At 46.2% G+C, this 27,329-nt stretch overlaps 1 pseudogene; it reads right to left on the bottom strand.

The window, feature by feature from the left end:
- Nucleotides 1-217: 217 nt before the first annotated feature.
- On the bottom strand, nucleotides 218-5,323 carry LOC144612475 (RNA-binding protein 8A pseudogene; annotated as a pseudogene).
- Nucleotides 5,324-27,329: the final 22,006 nt, after the last annotated feature.

Raw genomic sequence — 27,329 nt, forward strand, 5'->3', positions numbered from 1 at the left:
ACTAAAATACTTTATTTCTGAGTGTTGTTTTGCATAAGCCAACTTTACTCTCCCCCCCCCCCCACCCTCTCCCCAGCCCCACGGCTGTTCCGACTGAGATTAAACGGCCCCTGTCACGCACTGCTCAGTTTGGGAACGGCGATCTGCGGGCGAGTCTCGTTCCCCGGCGCCGTGCGGGCCACTCCGCCCCACCGGTCGCTCAAAACTCCGTCCAGGTTCAGAGACGCTTCCTGTCCGGGCTCCGGGTTGTCCTGCGGCCACTCCGCCTCTTACTCCTGGAGGGATCCCTGACGAATACCCAGTGCACGCTGATGGGCTGTCGGCCAGCTGGAACCCGTTCAAACCCTCCATGGCCGCCTGCGCCTCCTTGTAGCCCAGGTCTCGTACTCCATCAGATCGTCGCCCTTGAGGTAGCCGGTGCGTCGGTCCAGGTTGAGGTGCAGGTTCTTGATCGCACCGCACTCGGCAAACTTGTCGTGGATGTCCTTCCTCCTCGGCGGCTTCCTCGTGGACCCCGTTCACAAACAGGATCCACCCCTCCACCGAGCGTCGAGGGCCCGGCTCGTCGCCGTCTTGATCCACGGTGTCGTAGTCTTCTCGCAGCCTGGATCGAGCGCCTTCCTCGGATACTTTAGTCGCCCTCGTCGTCGATGGCGAAGTCTTCGCCGTCCGCCTCATGGAGGTCCAGCAGAATATGGGCGACCCTTCGGAAGGGTCTCGACCCGAAACGTCACCCATTCCTTCTCTCCCGAGATGCTGCCTGAGCCGCTGAGTTACCCCAGCATTTTGTATCTACCTCCGTGCAGTGGAGTTCCGGGCGCCGCCTAGCGGAGTTTTGCGTTAACCCGCCTCCCGGCCCCGGCGGGCGCCATTGGGGCGCGGGGCTGCAACGTCACCTTGTCCTTTATTTTGGTGTGAGGAAGTTGGCAACCCCTAGATACAGGGTCGGATTAACTTTGTAGCAAAAGTACCATTTGCTACGGGCCCCGGACTAGTTTAATCCGGCCCTGCAGAGTCCCGCCTTCGATCTTGACCACGGGTGCTGTCCATACGGAGTTTGCACGTTCTCCCACACTCCAAAGACGTACAAGTTTGTAGATTAATTGGCTTGATATAATTGTTAATTGCCCCGAGTGTGTGCAGGATAGTGTTAGTGTACGGGGATCGTCGGTCAGTGCCGATTGGATGAATGAATGAATGAATGAATGAATGAATGAATGAATGAATGAATGAATGAATGAATGAATGAATGAATGAATGAATGAATGAATGAATGAATGAATGAATGAATGAACGAATGTTAATTGGCCAAGTATGCATATACAAGGAATTTGCCTTGGTGCTCCGCTCACAAATGACAATACAACAATACAGTTAACTATTAAGAATAAAGCATAAACATATCAAACCAATAAGTATACACCATTACGGTATCAACATGTGGGTGAAAATAAACCAGAGCAAAAAAGAAACTACAGACTATGGTTATTGAGTAGAACTACCACCAGTGGAAAATTGTTATTTTTATGTCTGGCTGTGGCTGATTTGGCAGTCCGGAGTCGCCTTCCAGAGGGAAGTGCTTCAAAGAGTTTGTGGCCAGGGTGAGAGGGGTCAGAGGTGATCTTCCCGCTCGCTTCCTTGCGCTTGCAGTGTACAGTTCATCAGTGGGGAGCAGTTTCCGCCAACAAACTTCTCAGCTGTGCGAATGATCCGTTGCAACCGCCGGATGTCGTGCTTGGTGGCTTAGCCTAAGCAGACCATGATGGAGCAAAGATTCCAAAGATACTAGAGTGCCAAGCCAGACCACTGGACTATGAAAACCGTAGTAGGGCATGGGTAAATGTCAGCGCCATTTTAGCAGGCAGATTCTGGATGTTAGACTGGGCAGTGTTCATAACTCTGCGATCTCTTACTATATAAAATGTTTGCAAACAATTATTTTTGTTCAACTTCTTGGATGTTGATAGTTGACATTTATGACTATTTCTTTAAGAGTTGCTGCTTCGTGATCTTTAAACTTTGGATGTTACTGATTGAATATGTGCGCTAGAGATCCGTATCTGGCCAATTGATCATATTTAAAACTGTTGTTTGCTTTCTCTGTTAACTTTAATTTCACCTTAACGAGTTGTATCGCTTCTGGTTTTATTTTAAAAATTCATGGAAGCAGAGATTAGGCATTTGCAAACAATAGAACTGTACTGTGTCCACAATATTAATGAAAATAAATTTAACTTAATACTTAGAACCAAGAAAATTTAATTTGGTGATATCTTGGTGATATATAGACAGTAGCATTTCAAACTCGAAGACATAAGATGGTGGAGATATGGAATCACATAGAAAATGAATTTCCAGGGGAGGTATTTGAGGCGAAAATTGTGACAAGGACAGTAAGACTCCTTCATGAATCGGAAAGATTTAGAGTAATATGGATGAAAGATGGAGATGAGGGATTAGTGTACATGGGGCACATTGGTCCGCATGGACAATCTGGCTAGAAGGCCTGTTATCGTGCTGTTGGATTGGATAACTCTATGACAAGAGATAGAGCAATGTGGAAGATACAGAGTGTAGTATATAGTTCGAAGCATTGGTACGTATTGCAGTGCATCATTTCAGTACGTATTGCAGTGCGATAATTTCTAGTATCCGCAAGTATTGCAGGTACGTATTGCAGTGCGATCATTTCGAGTATCCGCAATGACAGAGGGTATATCGCTTGGACAGCTTACATCCCAGCGGTATGGACATTGATTTCATTAACTAAGAAACATAGAAACATAGGAAATAGGTGCATGGTAGGCCATTCGGCCCTTCGAGCCTGCACCGCCATTCAATATGATCATGGGTGATCATCCAACTCAGTATCCCGTACCTGCCTTCTCTCCATACCCCCTGGTCCCTTTAGCCACAAGGGCCACATCCAACTCCCTCTTAAATATAGCCAATCAACTGGCCTCAACTACCTTCTGTGGCAGATAACTCCACAGATTCCCCACTCTCTGTGTGAAAAAAAACGTTCTCATCTCGGTCCTAAAAGACTTCCCACTTATCCTTAAACTGTGACCTCTCGTTCTGGACTTCCCCAACATCGGGAACAATCTTCTTGCATCTAGCCTGTCCAACCCCTTAAGAACTTTGTAAGTTTCTATAAGATCACCCCTCAATCTTGTAAATTCCAGTGAGTACAAGCCGAGTCTATCTAGTCTTTCTTCATATGAAAGTCCTGCCATCCCAGGATTCAATCTGGTGAACCTTCTCTGTACTTCCTGTATGGCAAGAATGTGTTTCCTCAGATTAGGAGACAAAAACTGTACGCAATACTCCCGGTGTGGTCTCACCAATGCCCTGTACAACTGCAGCAGAACCTCCCTGCTCCTATACCCAAATCCCCTCGCTAGGAATGCCAACATACCATTCGCTTTCTTCACAGCCTGCTGCACCTGCATGCTTACTTTCAATGACTGGTGTACCACGACACCCAGGTTTCGTTGCATATCCCCTTCTCCTAATCGGCCACCATTCAGGTAATAGTCTGCTTTCCTGTTCTTGCCACCAAAGTGGATAACTTCACATTTATCCACATTATACTGCAACTTCCATGCATTTTCCCACTCACCTAACCTATCCAAGTCACGTTGCAGCCTCCTAGCACCCTCCTCGCAGCTAACACTGCCACCCAGCTTCGTGTCATCCGCAAACTTGGAGATGTTGCATTCAATTCCCTCGTCCAACTCATTAATATATATTGTAAATAGCTGGGGTCCCAGCACTGAGCCTTGCGGTACCCCACTTCAGATACTTCGTCTCTCGCTCTCTTTCCCGTCTCCTTCGCAGTTCTCGCACTGTCTTCCTGTCTCCTACTGCATCCTATCTTTGCCCCGTCCCCTCGCCACACATCAGTCAGAAGAAGGGCCTCGACCTGAAACGTTACCTATTCATTTTCTCCTGAGATGCTGCCTGACCCGCTAAATTATTCCAGCATTTTGATATACCTTCTGATATCCGTAATGGTGTAGAGGCGAATTGAACAGTACCCTAGTATATGGAGGGACCGTTCAGAACCCGGATAACAAAGGAAAATAAGCTACTGCTTTATCCGGTAGTGTTCGCTGAGAAGCTTCTATACCTTGTGCATGACTTGAGTAGGGGAAAGAAGAACAGACAGGTTTGGACAATCCTTCGATTACGTTGGCCGTTTTCTGTTCGAGACAACGTGATGTGTAGATGGAGTCAATGGTGGAACGTCTGGACCGTGTGATGGAGTAACCTACATTTATAACTCCCTGCAATTTCTCGCCTTCTAGACAGACATGTACCCGATACAAAATGTGGTCCAACCCGACAGTATGCTGTCTGCGGTAACTCCCGACAACACTGTAAGAGTTACTGTTGACATGTAACATTTCCTCAGACTCCACATGAAGTAGAGGCGTTAGTGCGCCTTCTTGGATGTCGCAGCAATGTGCTTGCCCGGCGATAGAGTGTTGGTAAGTGTAACGCATGCAACTTGTTCTCAACTATTTTCAATTCGATACAATTGGTGCAGATTTGTGCCTGTACTCCAGGTAAAGGAGGTATAGCAGTGGACTGAAAACGAATCCTTGCAGGGCTCCGGTGTTATTCTGGAGGAAGTGTAACCTGTCCTCACTGACTGAGGACTGTTGGTGCTAAAATCGAGCATTAACGGTAGGGTGGGTGAAGATGTCTCTGTCCCTGCGTTTCTAGAAGATCAACACTCCAACCCCTATCACATAGACGTACACTGCTGAATGCATAATTTAAAGCGTGAGGCGATTCCTATTTTCAATATTAATAGGGAACTGACCTGGGACTTGTATTAATCCATAGCTGGTCACATTAGTCTTCATTTGCCTATTGTCTACAAACACATTTGACCCAGCCCTGTTTGAACGTAATGAGTTATCTTCACTAATTTTCGGTCGAGTGTGTGCGCGTTGCTCCATTTGTGGGGTATCACCGTCACTAGTTAGAGCAGGGCTTCGCTACTCTTTCATTGTATGGGCTGAGCTATAGGGAGAGAGTAGGACGTTATTCATTGGAGCGCAGGAAGCCGCGTGGAACTGTAAAAGTGTGTAAGGGTAATAGATGGGATGAATGCGCAGTATTTTACCCAGCACGGGGAATCAAACACCAGAGGTTTATGGTGGGAGGGGAAGATTTACAAGGAACCTGGCGGGAAGACTTTACACTCAGACGGTGAACCGTGCATAGACGAGCTATCAGAGGAGATCGGTGAGATTTGTTGATTCGAAGCTGGCATTTCTACAGTCACAACGTTTGCAAATATAGCTGCCATCTCGAAAGTAGAAAGAGATAAATAGGTGACTAACTTTAGTTATTTGTGTGGCACAATAAATGTTTGTCAGGAACTGATTCGGCAACAATGTTCAGGTGCGCTGATGCACCATTTTACATTCTAATGCAGAATGCGGTCCCACACCACTGTTTGCGTGCTTGTATTTTGCCACACGATATCACATCGTGCATTTGCTTCACCAACATCGGAGCTTTGACAAGGTCATCCATTTGCGACATTAGATGCTCTTCCTCGCTCCACTGGTGTCTTCTGAGTCATCTGAGTATTTCCTATTTACCTCTTGTATGTTTCGATGCCCGGCAATTACTTCGGTCTGCAATGCAGGAGCAGCATTTTTACTATGTTACTCCCCCTGCCCCAGTCTTCACTTTCTCTTCGCATGTTCCCGATCCAAAATGTGGTCCAACCCGACCGTTTGCTGTCTACAGTACCTCACGAGAACACTGTAAGAGCTACTGTTGACAGGCAACATTTCCTCAGACTCCACCTGAAGTAGAGGTGTTAGTGTGCCTTCTTTGATGTCGCATCGATGTTCTTGCCCCGCGACAGATTGTTGGTAAGTGTAACGCATTCAACTTGTTCTCAACTATTTTCAACTCCAAACAATTGGTGCAGATTTGGGCATGTACTCCAGGTAAAGGAGGTATAGCAGTGGACTGAAAACGAATCCTTGCAGGGCTCCGGAATTATTCTGGAGGAAGTGTAACCTGTCCTCACCGACTGAGGACTTTTGGTGATAAAGTCGAGCATTCAGGGGTAGAATAGGTGAAGAAACCTCTGTCCCGACGTTTCGAGATAATAGACACTCCATCCCCGATCACATAAATGTACACTGCCGAATGCATAATTTAAAGCGCGATGCTGTTCCTATTTTCAATATTAAACGGGAACTGACCTTGAACTTATATTAATCCATAGCTGGTCACATTAGCCTTCATTAGCCTATTGTCTACAAACACATTCTCTCCAGCTATGTTTGAACGCAATGAGTTATCATGACTAATTTTCTGTGGTACTGGAGATTCAGATATATTTGCAAAAGTAAATTACTTCCCATCACAAGTCACTCGATGGTAAATACTTACTCTGAAACTTGTATCCTAAAGTCAACACCCATATATCGGTTGTACAATGCTTTCAACATCTGTCCCGTCCAGGCCTCTCAGAATCCTATATTTACAGTGTCAATCAATTCACTTATATTCTTCCAAACTGCACAGCGTAGATGATGTGATCAATTGTGGTTCCTTTGGCAGCTCCTTCATCCGAGAGATAAATCTCCACTTCAGTCTCTACATCGTTTTTTTAGGTAAGGACCGCCTTCCTTAACCATATAGTGTCAGGGCATGATATTGTGCGGATGAGGTGCGAATAAATGGTATTTAGTAAATGGATAGCATCGACATAGATAGGTGCTTGGCCAGTTTCTTTACTCTGTGACCCTATGACTCTTGGTTCAGTGTGTGCACGTTTCTCTATTTGTGCTATCACCGTCAGTAGTTAGAGCAGTGCTTCACTATTCCATCCTTGTATGAGCCGAGCTGTATGGAGAGATGATGACTTTAATCCTTGGAGCGCAGGAAGCTGGGTGGAGTTATACGGGTGTATAAAGGTGTATAAGAGTAATAGATCGGATGAATGCGCACTCATTTACCCAGCACGGGGAATCAAAAACCAGTGGTCATGGGTTTATTTTGGGAGAGGATGATTTGCAAGGCACCTGAAGGGAAGACTTTACACTCAGACGGCGATCAGAGGATTTCTTTGAGATATGTTGATTCGAAATGTCATTTCTACAGTCACAACGTTTGGAAATATAGCTGCCATCTTGAAAGTAGCAAGACATAAATAGGTGACCAACTTTCATTATTTGTGTAGAACAATAAACGTTTGCCAGGAACTGATTCTGTAGCAATGTTCAGGTGCGCTGACGCTCCAGTTTACACTCTAATGCAGAGTGCGGTCCCGCACCACTGTTTGAGTGCTTGTATTTTGCGAAACGATATCACATCGTGCATTTGCTTCACCAGCATCGGAACTTTGATAAGATCATCCATTTCTGACATTAGATGCCCTTTCTCTCTCCACTGATATCTTCTGAGTCATCTGAGTATTTCCTGTTTACCTCTTGTACGTATGGATGCCCGGCAATTACTGCGGTCTGCCATGCAGGAGCAGCATTTTTACTGTGTTACTCCTCCTGCCCCAGTCTTCACTTTCTCTTCGCATTGGTCCAACAGTTTATTTGTGCTTATCATCCATTCATCACGTCTCTTGAATGTCAACATCGTCTGTGTCTATCTTAGTCGCCATCACAGTACGATCATTCCGGCCATGATCATATTTGATACTTATCTCAGATCTTTGGGTTTGGTTAGGTTAGGCGAGGAATATTACCGTCACGTGTACCGAGGCACAGAGAAAAGCTGCGTTGCCTCCTATCCACTCAGATCAGACATACCATAAATAGATACAATCAGTTCAAACAAATTCATTGGACAGAGCAACGGAGATAATACAGAGGGCAGAATATAGTTCATGAGATAGAATATCATCCCTAACATTGTTCTTTGTTTGTACCAAACTCTAAATTGTCCGTCAATTTGTAAGAATGAATAACATTTGCTCAAGCTGCATTGCATAACTCCGTTCTTCGTGGAACTCGATATGTGCAGTCAGAGAATTCGAGCTGTGCATAAACATAAACAAAAACGTGCACTGTTGTCGGGAATTTTGAGAATTATAAGGGAGATGATCAGGTTATAGTTTGGTTATCACTGGAGTTCACATACTGGGGGTGCATGATGCGAAAGTTCACAAGGTAGAATGTAGTTAAAATAGCTAAAGCTGAAACATTCTGCTGAGAAGCAGGCTTTCTTATCAGTCGGGGGAGCATAGTTCTTTGTAGTTATGTCTAGGTTCTTATCTGTTGCAATCTTGCGTGAGAGCTGCTTTGGTCTCTCTGCTTCGCAGGTAAGTCTCCCAAAGGTTAACAGATGATCTTCTTTACGAAGGGACTCCATTTGGCGAGGTGAATCTGGACATTTATGATGTCTACATGTTAGATATGTGGGTGGGAGATTTCTAAATACAAGAAACCCAAGATTAAAGTTAACTTTGGGGAAACACAACAATGAAAGGTTGAACAGGGACATTGAGTAATGATGGTTTATTTCAACTCCACGGGTAACCATTGTGTCATGAGTGTATAAGAATCCTACAGTTACTGTAAGTGTTTGAAGAAGCTTGAGCTTGCTCACACTGTTCCTCGATGTACATCGCTAAGGCCTTTATTAAACTGACTTGTTCGATGAACTCACCACTGGTCTATGAGACGCTTTATTTTGCGTCTGTGCCTATCTGAATAAAGTTTGATATAGGGTACGGGTAAAGCATAAAATTCCCACCTACATGTACAAAACATGTTATTTAACTGTGCCAAGGTGCGCAGGTGGTGCAAAGAATGAAGCAATCCTTCGAAAAACCAAGAGATTACGCCGCTTGGTTTGTGTTGTTGTAAGCAATTAAGATATGTAGCGTATAGCGTTTTAGCATTTGGGTTATGTTCATTATTGTCACATGTACCCAAGAACAATGAAAATCTTTGTTTCTGATGCCTTCCAAACTGGTCAAATGTACCAGACATAGATGCAAACAGTTCGGCCGTGAGGACAGAGGGTGCTGGGTCTATGGATTCACACACGGGTTGAGGGTGAGAATATGGATTTGCACAGAGGATGGTGGGTATATAGAATGATCTGCCAAAGGAGATCGTTGAGGCACAAGCCATGACATTATTTAAAAGACATTTGGACCGGTGCATGGATAGAAAATGTTTAGAGTGATTTTGGTCAAACGCTGAAAGTGGGAGTGGTGTAAAATGGGGCACATTGGGCGGCATGGTCAAACTTGGTCGAAGGGTCTATTCCCCTACTGTGTGACACTATGACAATAGCGAGCGATCGAGAATGCAGAATACAGCTCTTAGAATTCTAGCATTATTGTGACGAAACATTTTTTTAAAGTCCACTGTTTGCAATGGGGCAGATACGAATTGAACGGTATCCACATAGGGGTATCGTGCAGTAGCCTGGTCACAGAGGGAAATCGATATTCGTGGTGGATTGGGCTGCATATACAACTCTGCAATTTCCTCCGGTCTTGTCAGAAATGTCGCTAAACAAACTATGATACAATCCGATAATGTGCGTTCTATGGTCCATCTCTCGAAGTTTTATAATAATCAATTTGGTCATGCCAATGTTCACAGTATCCCTGTGAATCAGAGGCATTGGTGTGCCTTCTTCTGTTTCGCATCAAAGTGATTGTTCCACGACATATCGTTGGTTATGTTAACGCCATGGAATTCGAGCTCTCAACCATTTTCCAACCAGTGCGATTGATGCAGATTGGGGTAAGTACTCGGCATTGCACCCCGAGGCAAATAACTATCTCCTTCGTCTTGCTGACATTGAAAGAGGCATTATTGGCATGCCACCATGTCAATAAGTTCACTATCTGCTTCTTGTACTTCCTCTCGTCATTGCTCATCATCCCACTATTCACAATGACGTCTTCTGCAAACGAGTAGGTGCAATTAGAGCCGAATATGGCCACACGGTTGCGACTGTAAATGCTAGAATAGCGGACTGTGAACGGATCCTTGCAGCGCTCCATCTTCGAAGTTATTATTTTTAAGGAGGTGTCGCCTATCCTTGCTAATTGTGGGCTGTGGGTGCTAAAAATCGAGCATCCAGTGGTGGAGCGGGGAGGTTATCCCTCGGACCAAGTGTTTGGAACATGTCGTTCCTCCAAGCATGCACAGAGTGGAGGATCCCATCAATTGTTGTTCCTTTGACAGTCCCTTCCTCCGCAGATAAATGTTGACTTCATCTCTGCACCGAAAGTAAGTAGTTAAGGCGGAAATTATGACAAATGTTCAAAGACAGTTAGACTGCCTCATGAAAGGGAAGGATTTAAGGTAATGTGGCGAAAGTTGTGTCGGAGTGACTAGTGTAGATGGGGTACATTGGTCGGCGTGCTTGAGCTTGGTCGAAATGCACGCTGTCCATTCAGTTCAGATATGCCATACATTGATACAATCAGTCCTGCAGATGGAGGGAAGAGGAAGATAGAGGATGCAGAATATACTGTAGTTCATTATAAAGAATATCACGTTGAATATTGTTGGTTATTTCCATCACACACTGAATTGTCCGTGCATTTCTGAGAACGAATAAGATTTTATCAAGCCACATGGCATAATTCCGTTCTCAGTTGGAGAATTCGAGTTCTGTGAAAACACAAAGCAAATAATTTGTGCGAACATATTATGTAAGTGTGTAGAACTGCACGTCGGGAACAATGGATGATGCAATGCCGCTGCAACCTATCAAACATTCACCTGGTGTCGTGATGTTTCAAACAATGCAGGTGATCGGCGCTTTAGGTTTCAGCTTCAGGTTTAGGGATATTGTTGTCATATGTACCGAGGTACAGTAAACAACTTTGTTCTGCATGCTATCAAAACAGATTACATATATCATATATGGATACTATTGGTTCATATTCGAGTTCAGAGGTGACTGGGTGTATGGATCCACTCAGAGCGTGGTAGGTACATGGATTCGCACAGCGGGTGGCGGACGTATTGAATGAGCTGCCAAAGGAGGTAGTTGAGGTAGAAACTATAACAACATTTAAAATATGTTTGGGCAAACACAAATAGGAAGATTTCTGATTGATGAGCGCCACAAGCGGCAGGTGGGATTTGTGTAGACGGGGTACATTGTTCGGCATAAGTAGGCTGGACTGAAGGACCTTTTCCAGCGTTGTGTGACTCGTGACAATAGATAGAGCAAAGTGGAAAATACAGAGTGCAGAATACATTTATCAGCATTGTAGCGCATTGTTGTGCATCAGTACCTGAGACAAAGTTCAATGTCCATAATGTGGTAGAAGGAATTGATCAATACCCTCCCCTCCGGAGGGACCGACCATAAGCCTGATAACGGAGGAATTTAAGTAATTTCTAAGTCTCGTGATGCGTGCTTGCAAGCATATCCACCTGTTGCCAGATCAGAGCTGGGGAAAGAAGAACTGACCGGGATTGGCCAGGTGTTTGATTGTGTTGGATGTTTGTGTAATGTTATGCAGCGTGAAGTGCATACGGATACTGTGGTTGGGTCTGGATGGATCTGTGGGTCTGTGAAGGACTGGGCTATATATACAACCCTCTGCAATTTCTCGCGGTCTTCGCAGAGTTATTTCCAAACCGAGCTGCGATGCAGTGTGACAATATGCTTTTACCGCAAATCTCCAGACGTTTGTAACAGTAACAGAAGACATGACAAATTTATTTTTCATTACATATTTGTGCCTTCTTGGGTGTCACATCAATGTGATTCTTCCACGTCAGATCGTCGGTTACATTATCGCCAAGCAACCTGAGGTCGCTATCATTGTCATTTTGTACCATTGGTGCAGATTGGGGCACGTACAGCTGCTTCCTCAGGTCAATAACTACCTCCTTCGTCCTGCTGACATTGAAAGCGTGGTTATGCTGCTGACACCATGTCACTAAGTTCTCCATATCGTTCGTGTACGTCGTCGCTTCATTGTCCGTTATTCGGCCCAGCAAATCCAGCAAACTCGTCGATATGCTTAGAGCCTAAATTGGCCGTACGGTTACGAGGGTAAAGAGGATATAATCGCGGACTGACAACTCATCCATGCAGGGCTCCGATGTGAAAGTTGTTGTGCAGGAGTTGTCACTTATCGTCACTGATTGAGCATTGTCGGTGATAAAGTTGAGCATCCATTCTTAGAGTGGGGGCATGATTCCGAGGTCTGGGTGTTTCGACATAACAGCCACTCCCTCCCCCAGCACACACAGGTACACACGGGCGCACGCACAATGCAAGCTTGAGTCTGTTCCTGGTTTCAGCATCATAGCTAGCGAAATGACCTGGGACTAATATTCATTTCCATACGTGGTCACATTTGAATTCACATTCCTATTGCCAACAAATATATTCACCCCGGGGACATTATAAATTGGAGTGGGGAAATACATGGGTGAGCTTATAAAGGTATATACCGTCATGAAGAGAATAGATAGGGTGATCGCACATGGTCTTTTATCCAGGATGTGGAATGAAAAACCAGTGATCAGATGTTTATAGGTGAGATAGGCAAAAATCACAAGAAACCTGAAGGAAAGACTTCACTCTCAAAGGGTGCTGGGTATCTGAAACTATTTGTCAGGTGAGTTAGTTCAGACATGTTGAGCCGATGGTGGCATTTCTACAGCTACAGCTTGAGGAAGTAGAGCGACCAACTCGACTGTTGCAAAAGGTAGTCAGATTTGGTTATTTCTATTGTGCAATGAAAGTTAGACAGGAAGTAATTTCCCCACATGATTCGGCTACACTGACGAGGTAGTTGACACTCTAATGCAGAGTGCGGTGCAAAAGCGGGGTTTGAATGAGTGTGTTTCGCGAAACGATACCACACCATGTATTTGTTGGGCCAATATCAGACCTTGGACAAGATCATTCATTTTTGACATTCGATACGTTTTCATTTTCCCATTGAAGTTCTCTGAGTGTCCTGAGTATATCCATTTTTTAAATTTCCCTCGGGGAAAGAACGTGATGGGTCGATGGATTCAAACAGACAGTGTCGGCTACATCAAATGAACTGCCAGAGGAAGTATTTGAGGCAAAAAATATCATTAAATTTAAAAGACATTTGGACAGATACATGGAAAAGTATAAATGGAGTCAATAGAAGAGGGCATCGTTTGTTTGAGGTCCTGGCTGTGTCCACATTCGCTGCAAATTCTTGCGGTCTTGGATGGAGCTGTTCCCAAACCAAGCAGTGATACATCCTGATGAACTGATTTTTATGGTGCATATGCGGATGTTTGTGAGTGTTGCCGGGGACAAGCCAAACTTCCTAAGCCTTCCAGGACAGTAGAGGCGTTGGTGGGATTTATTGGCCGTTGCCTCAATAAAAGTGGCCCAGGAGAGGTTGTTGGTGATATTTTCTCTTCGCAATTTGAAGATTCCAACCGTCTCTCCATCGGTGCCTTCAATGCACATTTGGGTATGTCGGCTTCCCCAAGTCGATCATTATGTCCTTTGCCTTGCTGACATTGAGGTTCTGGATTTCCTTCCTGTACTCAGATTCATCAATATATGGTATCAGGCCCACAATGGTGGTGCCGTCTGCGAATTTGAAAATTGAATTAGATTTTACATGCCTGCACAGTCTTGGGTGTACAAGGAGTAAAGAAGGGGCGGAGAACGCATCCTTGCGGAACTCCCGTGTTGACGATTATCGTAGAGGACGATCTGTCCCCTATCATCACTCAATGGTGTCTGTTGGTCAGGAAGTCGAGGGTCCAGTTTCAGAGATGAGCACCGACACTAAATCCCGCGAATTTGGTGATGAACTTGCATGGTATAATGGTATTAAAGGTAGAACTGTAATTTATGAATAGGAGTCTGACGCAGGTGTCGCTCTTATCCTGCTGTCCCAATATTGAGGGGAGGGCTAGTGCGATGGCATCGTCCGTGGGCCTGTGATGGCGGTGGGCGAAATGCAGTGGGGCAAGGCCGCTGGGTAGACTGCATTTAATGCGTTTCATAACCTGCCTCTCAAAACATTTCATGATGGTGAAAGTCAAGTTCACTGGATGGTAATCGTTTAAGCTTGAGGTCTTCCGTTTCTTAGACATTGGAATGATGAAGAAACGCAAGACCTCAAGCTTAAACGATCACCATCCAGTGGACTTGACTTTCACCATCATGAAATGTTTTGAGAGGCAGGTTATGAAACGCATTAAATACTCTGAGTCGGGAGAGATTAGAGATGTCGACAAATGGTCTGCGCAGCTACTAAGGACACGGCCAGGAACACCGTCCAGGCCTGTTGTATGCCGTGGATTTACTCACAGGAAGGCTATAGTCACCCTGGGGAGAGTCACCCTCGAGCCGAAGAGGCAGGTGTCACCGCCCTGTTGGCCTTCTGCTCGAAGCGAGCAGAGGAAGCATTCCGTTCATCGTGTAAGGTCGCACGATTACCAATGATATTGCATGAACGTGCTTTGCATCCAGTTATCTTAATCAGACCATCAGATTATACTGGGACGCAAGTTTGAACCGGTATTGCCTCTTGGCATCCTTGATCGCTTTACGGAGACCACAGCGTGGCTTCTTGGACCGCTTGGGATCGTTTGACTTGTCCGCATCGGACCTGGCCTTCACCTGTGAATGTACATCCATGGTTCCAGGTTCGGGAGCACTCTGATTGACTTCGGCGGCACCCAGTCTTCCACTCACTTGTTGATGAAGTCAGTCACGGCAGAGGCGCACTCATTCAGGTTAGCTGCAGAATCCCTGACTGCTGACTTAAAGCAGTCGCGTAAGATATCATCCGCGTCCGTTGACCAGCTTTTTACAACTCTCTGCATCGGATCCTCCTGCTTCAATTGTTGTTGCTTGTTGGCAGGGAGCAGAAGCACAGCTCGGTTTTTTCAGATTTCCCTGAAATGTGTCCGAGGGACAGGGCGACAGGGAACAATCCCTACAGGATGGATGAGGCGAGCCTGGACGTGGGAACACGTAGAATGCACTGAAGGGTCACAGTGGAACAGGTCAATGCTGAGTAATGTTCCTAGCTCCAGTTTGCTCATTGTATTGTTTATTTACAAGGGTGGATGGACGTATGTTCCTGTGTGTATCTTCTCACACACCGTGGGAGCTCTTTGGTGGAATCCATCAGGAGCACACATAGAGGTAGGAACACCAGCAGACAGAGACGGGAAAACACGGAGAGTTAGAGACATGAATACTCACAGAGAGAAGTAGGAACATTCACGGAAACAGACAGGGCCCTCCCCTAATTCTACGTAGGTTTGCCCTCTCCTGGTTTCACATTTGCGGGAGCACTCCCCTATTTCCACATTTACAGTTTCCCTCCGCTAATTTCGTATTTGTTGTTTATGCACCCGCCATACGTCAATAACGGTGCACCCGCAAATCCCCATTCGTGGTGCCCTCCCCTAACTGACCATTTACCGGTGCTCTCCCGTAATTACCATATATAAGGACCTTCCCCTAAAGGACTATTTAATGTGATGTCCCAAAATAGACCGAGCCCTTAATTTGAGTAGTTGAGTGTATAATCCCAGTACCGTCGATAGAATGCACAGAAAAACAAGTGAGAAGATTTGTGATCGGTTCAAAGGATGGTCTGTTTCCGCGCTGTATCTCTAAACCAAGTTTAGACTGTGGCAAATACCAGTGATCAGCAGGTGATGGAAGAGGAAAACAAATATCTTCCACCAACACAGAAAAAACGTTTTGTATCAAAAGAGAATAGAGATACAGAATCTGGAATCCTGCAACAGAACGCTGGAGGAACTCAGCTAGTCAAGCGGGTCTGTGAAGCAACAGGTCTCATTCCACGTTGCGGCCCGATTCCCAGTGAGGTCGAGCACAGGGAGCTGAATTATTGTAAAGTAGATAAAGCTATAATGGGGACAGGCAGGGAGAACATGGAATGTGCTGTGTAGCATAGCGTATGGCTGAGGGCGGAATGAGATGTTCCGTCTATCTGTTCGGGAGGACACGATGAAGGTCCTGACGGAACAAATGGGAAGTGAGGAGAAAGTTTCCACAGAGAGAAATAGACAGAGGGAGGGTGGGGAACAGACTGACGACACTGGGTGTGAACATATTGTCTGGATGTTGTGGTCTGCCCTAGTTAATTGTGGAAAGCTGCAATAACTGTAGGAGCAAAGCGGTCCTTCTGCAGTTGTATAGGGCCCTGGTTAGACCACATCTGGAGAATTGTGTGCAATTTTGCTCTCCTAATTTGAGGAAAGACATCCTTGCTACTGAGGCAGTGCAGCGTAGGTTCCGGAGGTTAATCCCCGGGATGGCGGGAATGTCGTATGAGCAAAGATTGAAGACTGGGCTTGTCTTCACTGGAATTTAGAAGGATGAGAGGGAATCTTATAGAAACGTATAACATTATGAATGGACTGGACAAGCCAGATACAGGAAAAATGTTCCCAAATGTTGGGGGAGTCCAGAAACAGGGGCCACAGTCTAAGAATAAAGGGAAAGCCATTTAAAACTGAGGTGAGAAAAAAAACATTTCAGCCAGAGAGATGTGAATTTGTGGAATTCTCTGCGACAGAAGGCAGTGGAGGCCAATTCAGTGGATGAATTTTAAAGTGTTTTGGATAGAGCTCGTGGGGTTGGTGGAATCAAGCGATATGGGGAGAAGGCAGGCACGGGCTACTGATTGTGGATGGTCAGTCATGATCACAATGAATGGCGGTGCTGGCTCCATGGGAAAAGTGGCTTCCTCCTGCACCTATTTTTCTATGCTTTCATGGGTTTACCGGGAAAAGCTGACGGGTGGAGAATTCCATCCTGGATCCAGGGACCAGCTCACAGTGAGTGATAATTGGCCATGGAACACATTTAACTGAATTAAAAATTCTTGCATTTTATTAATATGTGCTGATTGCGATCTGAACGAAATCTCCGCTGCTCCAGAGAGGCGGATTGCCCATGGTTTGGGCAAACTGCGGTGACCGGTAATCAAACCCTGGCCGACTGCTCAGCAGACAGCTGGTGTGCAGTGATCAATAACTGAAGAAAGCAGACGCACAACAGCATGTCTCTTCCCCAGATTCCAGAGCAGCAATAGTGACGATCAGAGGCACCAAATTTAGAAAAGGAAATGCGGAAACTACCCACTGCGAGAAATTATCCCCAAATGATCAACTGATTGACTGCTGGGTAGCAGTTCTCGTTCTGTACACGGGATGTCCCCATTATCCAAAAGCTGGAAGTTGGGCAACGCCCAGGAATTGTTCACCCGGGATGGAACTAAAATGAGAGTCAGCGCTTCAGTGTCTGAGGAACTAAAAATAGATCTTCGCACGGCTCGCAACAGTTGACAAATTGAATCTTTGATATAAAATGTTATTTTCAAGCAAGTGCGGTTGGTTTCTAAATTATGCCCAACCGTGGAAAAGCAATAAGAGGCCAATTCGCGACTCATCCCCGGCTGTCTTCCAGTCACACAATCCCACTCTATTTATAGTTATAGAGTCAAACAGCACGACGGAAAACCTTATGGAACAAGCCAATGGAATGTTGGCCTTCATAACAAGAGGAGTTGAGTATAGGAGCAAATAGGTCCTTCTGCAGTTGTACAGGGCCCTAGTGAGACCGCACCTGGAGTACTGTGTGCAGTTTTGGTCTCCAAATTTGAGGAAGGATATTCTTGCTATTGAGGGCGTGCAGCGCAGGTTTACTAGGTTAATTCCCGGAATGGCGGGACTGTCATATGTTGAAAGACTGGAGCGACTAGACTTGTATACATTGGAATTTTGAAGGATGAGAGGAGCTCTTATCGAAACGTATAAGATTATAAGGGGTTGGATACGTTAGAGGCAGGAAACATGTTCCCAATTTTGGGGGAGTCCAGAACAAGGGGCCACAGTTTAACAATAAGGGGTAAGCCATTTAGAACTGAGATGAGGGGGAAAAAATTCAGTCAGAGAGTTGTTAATCTGTGGAATTCTCTGCCTCAGAAGGAAGTGGCCAATTCTCTGAATGCATTCAAGACAGAGATAGATAGAGCTCTTACCGATAGCGGAGTCAGGGGGTATGGGGAGAAGTCTGTAAAGGTCGGGAAGTTGGAGAGAGGACGACCATTGGCTGAAAGTAAGTAACTGTTAATAGTGGTAGAAACGGCAGTTTAAAAAGAGCGCCAATAGTGCACTGTTAATCAGTCTGTAAAGGTCGGGAAGTTGGAGAGAGGACGACCATTGGCTGAAAGTAAGTACCTGTTAATAGTGGTAGAAACGGCAGTTTACAAAGAGCGCCAATAGGGCACTGTTAATCAGTCTGTAAAGGTCGGGAAGTTGGAGAGAGGACGACCATTGGCTGAAAGTAAGTACCTGTTAATAGTGGTAGAAACGGCAGTTTACAAAGAGCGCCAATAGGGCACTGTTAATCAGTCTGTAAAGGTCGGGAAGTTCGAGAGAGGACGACCATTGGCTGAAAGTAAGTACCTGTTAATAGTGGTAGAAACGGCAGTTTAAAAAGAGCGCCAATAGGGCACTGTTAATCAGTCTGTAAAGGTCGGGAAGTTGGAGAGAGGACGACCATTGGCTGAAAGTAAGTACCTGTTAATAGTGGTAGAAACGGCAGTTTAAAAAGAGCGCCAATAGGGCACTGTTAATCAGTCTGTAAAGGTCGGGAAGTTGGAGAGAGGACGACCGTTGGCTGAAAGTTGATCATTTAAGTGTGGTCTGGTAAATTGGACAATCAGGCAATTTAATTGGTGATATAAGCAAGACTTGCAAGAGGGTGCAGCCCTGTCCGGGTGCAGCCCAGTGAGGGAAGTGCCCTGTGAGAAAAGTGCGAGTCTTTGGCTGCGAGTCTTTGGCGAGGGGGCTGAGGTGAGGAGGGTACAATTGTTTTAAGCCAGACACAAGGTAATGGCGGAAAAGTTGGTGCAGTGTGTTTCCTGCAGGATGTGGGAAGACAGGGATGTCGCTGGAGCTTCTGGGAGCTACACCTGCAAGAACTGTGTCCAGGTGCAGCTCCTGAAGGGACGTTTGGTGAAGTTGGAGAGGCAGTTGGATGACCTCAGGGCCATCCGGGAATGCGAGAGTTTCCTCGACAGGACCTATTGTGAGGCTGTCACGCCAAGGGTCCAGGTCGAGCGAGGGTGGGAGACTGTTTCAGGGGGGAGGGGACGAGGACTACAGGAGACCCCAGTGGCTGTGCCTATTGCAAATAGGTATACCCTCTTGGGAACTGTCGGGGCAGAAGACGTTTCCAGTCCGAGTGGCGGACCTGTTGGCAAGGATACTCGACAGGGGAGACCGAAGTCAGGAAGAGCCGTAGTGGTCGGTGACTCCATCGTCCGAGGGACGGACAGAAGATTCTGTGGCAGCAGGAGGGACTTGAGGATGGTCTGTTGCCTCCCTGGTGCCAGGGTTCAACACATCACGGACCGGCTTCAGAAAATCCTAGTGAGGGAAGGCGATCAACCTGAAGTCGTTGTGCATGTGGGCACGAATGACGTCGGGCGGAAGAGGAAGGAGGTGCTACAGCGGGAGTTTAGAGAGTTGGGGAAAAACACTGAGAAGTAGGACGTCGAAGGTGGTTATCTCTGGACTGCTACCGGTACCTCGTGCTGGTGAGGCCAGGAACAGAGAGATAGAGGGTATGAATATATGGCTGAGGGGCTGGTGCAGAGAGCAGGGATTTAGATTTCTGGACCACTGGGATCTCTTCTGGGCTAGGGGTGACTTGTACAAAAGGGACGGGTTACATGTTAACAGCAGGGGGACAAACATTCTGGCAGGCAGGTTTGCTAGTGTGACACCTGTGGCTTTAAACTAAGTAGTGGGGGGAGGGGTTGACAAATTGTGAATATGAAGATGAGGTAAAAAAAAGGGAATACAGGAGATATTGCAAAAGACTCTCGGAAGAATGGGAACAGAAGTTCTAGAGGGGAAAAGAAATTAAGGGCAGGGCCAATTGTGACCGATGTGAGAGGGGAGGTGAATACAGAAGTTAAAGTGTTGTACTTAAATGCGCGTAGTATAAAAAATAAAGTGGATGAGCTTGAGGCTCAGTTAGTCATGGGCAAGTATGATGTTGTAGGGATCACTGAGACATGGCTACAAGAAGACCAGGGCTGGGAACTGAATATTCAGGGGTACACAACGTATAGAAAAGACAGACAGGTGGGCAGAGGGGGTGGGGTTGCTCTGATGGTAAGGAATGATATTCATTCCCTTGCAAGGGGTGACATAGAATCAGGAGATGTTGAATCAGTATGGATAGAAATGAGAAATTGTCAGGGTAAAAAGACCCTAATGGGAGTCATCTATAGGCCCCCAAACAGTAGCCTCGACATAGGGTGCAAGTTGAATCAGGAGATAAAATTGGCGTGTCAAAAATGTAATGCTACGGTGGTTATGGGAGATTTCAACATGCAGGTGGACTGGGGAAATCAGGTTGTAAATGGACCCCAGGAAAGAGAGTTTGTAGAATGCCTTCGAGATGGATTCTTAGAACAGCTTGTACTGGAGCCTACCAATGAGAAGGCAATTCTGGATTTAGTGTTGTGTAATGATCCTGATCTGATAAGGGGACTAGAGGTAAAAGAGCCATTAGGAGGCAGTGATCACAACATGATAAGTTTTACTCTGCAAATGAAAAGGCAGAAGGGAAAATCGGAAGTGTCGGTATTACAGTATAGCAAATGGGATTACAGAGGCATGAGGCAGGAGCTGGCCAAAATTGACTGGAGGGAGGCCCTAGCAGGGAAGACGGTAGAACAGCAATGGGAGGTATTCAAGTCAAGTCAAGTCAAAGTCAAAGTCAATTTTATTGTCAATCCTCAGCCAGTTTACACAGACAGAAAATCGAAATACCGTTTCCCACAATCCCGAGGAACAAAGTGCATAAAACTAAGTTAAAATTAAAAAGGCACAGCAAACAACAATCAACATAAAATATAAAATATAGTCACTTCAAATGCGTTAAAAAAATTTTTTTAAGTGTCTGGTGCTGGATGTGCGTGTGTGTGGGGTGTTAAAGTCCAGGTCCAATAGGGGCAGGGGAGAGAGGAGGAAGGGAGGGGAGAGAGTTCAGCATCCTGACAGCCTGGTGGAAAAAACTGTTCTTTAGTCGGGTGGTGCTTGACCTCAGGCTGCGAAACCTTCTCCCTGAAGGCAGGAGGGTGAAGAGGCTGTTGGAGGGGTGGGAGGGGTCACCCACAATGCTCAATGCTTTGCGGGTGAGGCGGGTGGTGTAAAGGACCAGGAGTGTTGGGAGTGTGGCGCCAGTGATCCTCTCAGCAGTGTTCACTATGCGCTGCAGGGTCTTGCGGCTGGAGGCTGTGCAGCTGCCGAACCACACAGAGATGCAGCTGCTGAGGATGCTCTCGATGGCGCCTCGGTTAAAAGTGTACATGATGGGTGTGGGGGCTCCCGCTCTCTTCAGTTTGCGGAGGAAGTAGAGGCGCTGCTGGACGTGATGTTGTTGCTCCAGGAGAGATCCTCGGTGATGTTCACCCCCAGGAATTTGGTGCTGCTCACCTGCTCCACAGCAGCACCATTGATGGTCAGTGGGAGGGGGTGTTGGGTGTGCGTTCTCCTGAAGTCGACAACAATCTCCTTTGTTTTCTCCACATTCAGGAAGAGATTGTTGTCTGTGCACCACGCGGCCAGCTGGTCCACCTCCTTCCTGTAGTGGGTCTCGTCGTTGTTGCTGATGAGACCCACCACTGTTGTGTCATCCGCAAACTTGACGAAGTGGTTGGAGCTGTAGGTGGGTGTGCAGTCGTGGGTCAGCAAGGTGAAGAGCAGGGGGCTTAGCACACATCCTTGTGGGGCACCCGTACTCAGCGTGATGGTGTCCGATGTGTTGCTGCCGACCCGTATGGACTGGGGTCTGGCAGTGAGGAAGTCCAGCAGCCAGTTGCAGAGAAGGGGGCTGAGGCCCAGATTTGTTAGTTTACAAACCAGCTGCTGGGGGATGATGGTGTTGAATGCTGAGCTAAAGTCTATGAACAGCATCCTAACATATGAGTTTTTAGTGTCCAAGTGGGTGAGGGCTGGGTGTAGAGCAGAGGAGATGGCATCCTCAGTGGACCGCTTAGCTCGATATGCAAACTGAAACGGGTCCAGGGAGGGGGGGAGGTTGGATCTGATCTGCTTCATGACCAGCCTCTCGAAGCACTTCATGATGGTTGAAGTCAGCGCTACAGGGCGGTAGTCGTTGAAGCAGGATGGAGAAGACTTCTTGGGCACAGGTATGATGGTGGTTTCTTTGAAGCACAAGGGAACAACAGCCTGGCTCAGGGAGATGTTGAAGATGTCTGTGAGGACATCTGTGAGCTCAGCTGCGCAGTCTTTTAGCACACGACCAGGAATGTTGTCAGGTCCAGAAGCTTTCCGGGTGTTAATCCTTAACAGTGTGCTCCTCACACTGCCTGGAGACAGACAAATAGCCTGGGAATAATGCAGAGGTTGCAGGAACAATTTATTCCAAAGAGGCGGAAAGAATCTAAGGGGAGTAAGAGACACCTGTGGCTGACAAGGGAAGTCAGGGACAGCATAAAAATTAAGGAGAGGAAGTATAACATAGCAAAGAAGAGTGGGAAGACAGAGGATTGGGACTCTTTTAAAGAGCAACAAAAGTTAACTAAAAAGGCAATACGGGGAGAAAAGATGAGGTACGAGGGTAAACTAGCCAATAATATAAAGGAGGATAGCAAAAGTTTTTTTAGGTACGTGAAGAGGAAAAAAATAGTCAAGGTAAATGTGGGTCCCTTGAAGACAGAAACAGGGAAATTTATTATGGGGAACAAAGAAATGGCAGACGAGTTAAACCGTTACTTTGGATCTGGCTTCACTGAGGAAGATACACACAATCTCCCAAATGTTCTAGGGGCCGGAGAACCTAGGGTGATGGAGGAACTGAAGGAAATCCACATTAGGCAGGAAATGGTTTTGGGTAGACTGATGGGACTGAAGGCTGATAAATCCCCAGGGCCTGATGGTCTGCATCCCAGGGTACTTAAGGAGGTGGCTCTAGAAATAGTGGAAGCATTGGAGATCATTTTTCAATGTTCTATAGATTCAGGATCAGTTCCGGTGGATTGGAGGATAGCAAATGTTACCCCACTTTTTAAGAAAGGAGGGAGAGAGAAAACGGGTAATTATAGACCAGTTAGTCTGACATCAGTGGTGGGGAAGATGCTGGAGTCAATTATAAAAGACGAAATTGCTGAGCATTTGGATAGCAGTAACGGGATCATTCCGAGTCAGCATGGATTTACGAATGGGAAATCATGCTTGACAAATCTACTGGAATTTTTTGAGGATGTAACTAGGAAAATTGACAGGGGAGAGTCAGTGGATGTGGTGTACCTCGACTTTCAGAGAGCCTTCGACAAGGTCCACACAGGAGATTAGTGGGCAAATGGTATTAGTGGGCACATGGTATTGGGGGTAGGGTAGTGACATGGATAGAAAATTGGTTGACAGACAGAAAGCAAAGAGTGGGGATAAATGGGTCCCTTTCGGAATGGGAGGCAGTGACCAGTGGGGTACCGCAAGGTTCGGTGCTGGGACCCCAGCTATTTACGATATACATTAATGACTTAGACGAAGGGATTAAAAGTACCATTAGCAAATTTGCAGATGATACTAAGCTGGGGGGTAGTGTGAATTGTGAGGAAGATGCAATAAGGCTGCAGGGTGACTTGGACAGGTTGTGTGAGTGGGCGGATACATGGCAGATGCAGTTTAATGTAGATAAGTGTGAGGTTATTCACTTTGGAAGTAAGAATAGAAAGGCAGATTATTATCTGAATGGTGTCAAGTTAGGAGGAGGGGGAGTTCAACGAGATCTGGGTGTCCTAGTGCATCAGTCAATGAAAGGAAGCATGCAGGTACAGAAGGCAGTGAAGAAAGCCAATGGAATGTTGGCCTTCGTAATAAGAGGAGTTGAGTATAGGAGCAAAGAGGTCCTTCTACAGTTGTACCGGGCCCTGGTGAGACCGCACCTGGAGTACTGTGTGCAGTTTTGGTCTCCAAATTTGAGGAAGGATATTCTTGCTATGGAGGGCGTGCAGCGTAGGTTCACTAGGTTAATTCCCGGAATGGCGGGACTGTCGTATGTTGAAAGGCTGGAGCGATTGGGCTTGTATACACTGGAATTTAGAAGGATGAGGGGGGATCTTATTGAAACGTATAAGATAATTAGGGGATTGGACTCATTAGAGGCAGGAAACATGTTCCCAATGTTGGGGGAGTCCAGAACAAGGGGCCACAGTTTAAGAATAAGGGGTAGGCCATTTAGAACGGAGATGAGGAAGACCTTTTTCAGTCAGAGAGTGGTGAAGGTGTGGAATTCTCTGCCTCAGAAGGCAGTGGAGGCCAGTTCGTTGGATGCTTTCAAGAGAGAGCTGGATAGAGCTCTTAAGGATAGCGGAGTGAGGGGGTATGGGGAGAAGGCAGGAACGGGGTACTGATTGAGAGTGATCAGCCATGATCGCATTGAATGGCGGTGCTGGCTCGAAGGGCTGAATGGCCTACTCCTGCACCTATTGTCTATTGTCTATTGTCTTCCAGTCACACAATTCCACTCTATTTATAGTTATAGAGTCAAACAACACGACGGAAAACCTTATGGAACAAGCTGACTATGCCGCGAAATAGTTGGGTTAGTTTAGTTCAGTGGGACTGAAGGCTGATAAATCCCCAGCTCCTGGTGATCTGCATCACAGAGTACTCAAGGAGATGGCTCTAGAATATGAAAAGCGCTATATAAATGTAATGTATTATAGAAACCGTGGACGCATGGGTGATCATTTTCCAATGTTCAATAGACAGAATGAGTTCCTGTGCATTGGAGGGGAGCGAATGTTAACGTATTTTTCAAGAAAATAGGGAGAGAGAAAACGGGGAATTATAGATCATCGGTGTTGGAAAAGATGGTGGAGTCAATTATTAAAGAGGTAATAACGGCGCATTTGGATAGCAGTAAAAGGATTGGTCCAAGTCAGCATGGATTTATGATGGGGAAATCCTGCTTGACTATCTTCTGATTTTTTTTCAGGATGTGACAAGTAAAATGGATGGAGAGCCAATGAATGTAGTGTATCTAGGCGTTCAGGAAGGCTTTGGTAAGTTCCCACACGGAGGTTGGTGAGCAAGATTAGAGCACATGGTATTGGGTGTAGGGTATTGACATGGATAGATAATTGGTTTGCAGACAGGAAGCAAAGAGTAGGAATAAATGGGTCCCTTTCAGAATGGCAGGCACTGGCGAATGGAGTGCCGCAAGGCTCGATGCAGGGGCGCAACTATTTACCATATATATTAATGATTTGGATGATGGAATTAGCAGTAACACTAGCAAGTTTGCAGATGACACAAAGCTGTGTGGAGGTGTGAACTGTGAAGAGGATGTTAGCTGGTTGCAGGGTGACTTGGACAGGTTGAGTGAGTGGGCAGATGCAAGGCAGATGCAGTATGACGTAGATAAATGTGGGGTTATCCACTTTGGCGGCGAAAACAAATAGGGAAATTATGATCTCAATGGTGTCAGATTCGGGAAAAGGAAAGAACCAGGGGCCACAGTCTAAGAATAAAGAGGAGGCCATTTAAAACGGAGGTGCAAAAAAAATCACCCAGATAGTTGTGACTTTGTGGAATTCTCTGCCACAGAAGACAGCGGAGGCCAATTCACTGGATGCTTTTAAAAGTGAGTTGGACAGAGCTCTTGGGGCTAGTGGAATCAAGGGATATGGGGAGAATGCAGGCACGGGGTACAGATTGTGGATGATCAGCCATGATCACAATGAATGACGATGCTGGATCGCAGGGCCAAATGGCCACCACCTGCACCTATTTATCTATGTTTCTATGTCTCTAATATCCTATGTGCCGTCCATTTAATCGGCCGGAGCAATTCACCGCAACCATCGTGTCGGCGGTCCACATACCACACAAAGCCAACACCAAGGTGGCAGCGGATGAATTATACTCGGTCATGAACTCTCTTTAACAACCAAACCCTATGGTACTGTTCATCATTTTGCGATGAAGTCAACCAATCTAGCCTCAGGAATGCACAGGTAACTAAAATCAACATCTCTCTCTCTCTCCCCCAACCCATCCCCCTCGGCAGGGCTTAAGCACTCTGGCCTACACGACCAGTAAGTATGCCTGCCGTTCCATTTGTCGCTCTCGTTTGTCATCCGATCATTTATTGGTGGTGCTCCTGCTGGCTTTCAGAAAGATTTAATAACGAAGCACCAACGAAAAGAGCAACATAGCAGTGGTCTGAGGAGACCGGGGGTCTCCATTAGATCTGCCCTCAGTCGATGAAGTGGAACTCTTATTAAGCTATTTGCAGTTTTACAGAGCGAAGGCACAGTAATCGGTCCGATTGGATAAGCGTTGGGGAACATTGAGTCGTAATATGAAGGCGAATTATCAGGAAATCAACTCAATCGAAGTCCGGGCTGCATACAAAGACTGTGGCAAACGTCAATAATGAGCAGTTAATGGACGACGAAACAAATCTGTCATCAAACAATACAAATCATTCATGTCAAAGGAGAATACAGATGCTGTAATCTTGAATAAAGAGACATAACTCAGCGGGTCATGCAGCATCCGTAGATGCAGCTGACGTAAGTTGACGTTTCGGGGCCATGAGACGGAGCAGAATGCATCAATGATTAGAAAGATGGAAAGTAAATGATGGGGCCGATCAATGGCAACATGTGAATGTTCCTGTGTAGCGTAGTGCATGGCTGGCGATCAGAGTGAAGATGTTCCGTCTGCCTGTACGGGAGGACTGGATGAAGCTCATGACGGAACAGATGGGGAGTGAAGAGTGAGGTTCCACTGAATGGAATAGACAGAGAGCGGGTGGTGAACAGAGTGGCGTCACTTGGTGTTAAATGTTATCTGGGCATGTTGGGATCTGTCCTCGTCTGGGGTGGGAATCTGCAATAAAGGGATCAGGAATATGCACTTCCGTTTGCAGGGCAACGGGTCAGGAATGGAAATTCCATCCCCGATGCAAAGACAACCTTACAGTGAATAATAATTGCCTATTGGATCCATTTTACTCCAGAACACCTTCCTGCATCATTTATAGGTTCAAGGTGAATGTGGAAAAGATTAGTAGGAACCTGGTGGGTAACTTTTTCACGCAAAGGATGGTGGATGTATGGAACAAGATGCCAGAGGAGGTCATTGAGGCAGGGACTGTCCAAACATGTAAGAAGCAGTTAGACAAGTACATGGATCGGACAGGTTTGGAGGCACATGGGCCAAACGCGGCCAGGTGGGAGTCGTGTAGCTGGAGCATGTTGGCCGGTGTGGGCTAGTTGGGCCGAATGGCCT

Source organism: Rhinoraja longicauda, unplaced genomic scaffold, assembly GCF_053455715.1.
Source record: "Rhinoraja longicauda isolate Sanriku21f unplaced genomic scaffold, sRhiLon1.1 Scf000045, whole genome shotgun sequence".
In the NCBI taxonomy this organism is placed as follows: Eukaryota; Metazoa; Chordata; class Chondrichthyes; order Rajiformes; family Arhynchobatidae; genus Rhinoraja; species Rhinoraja longicauda.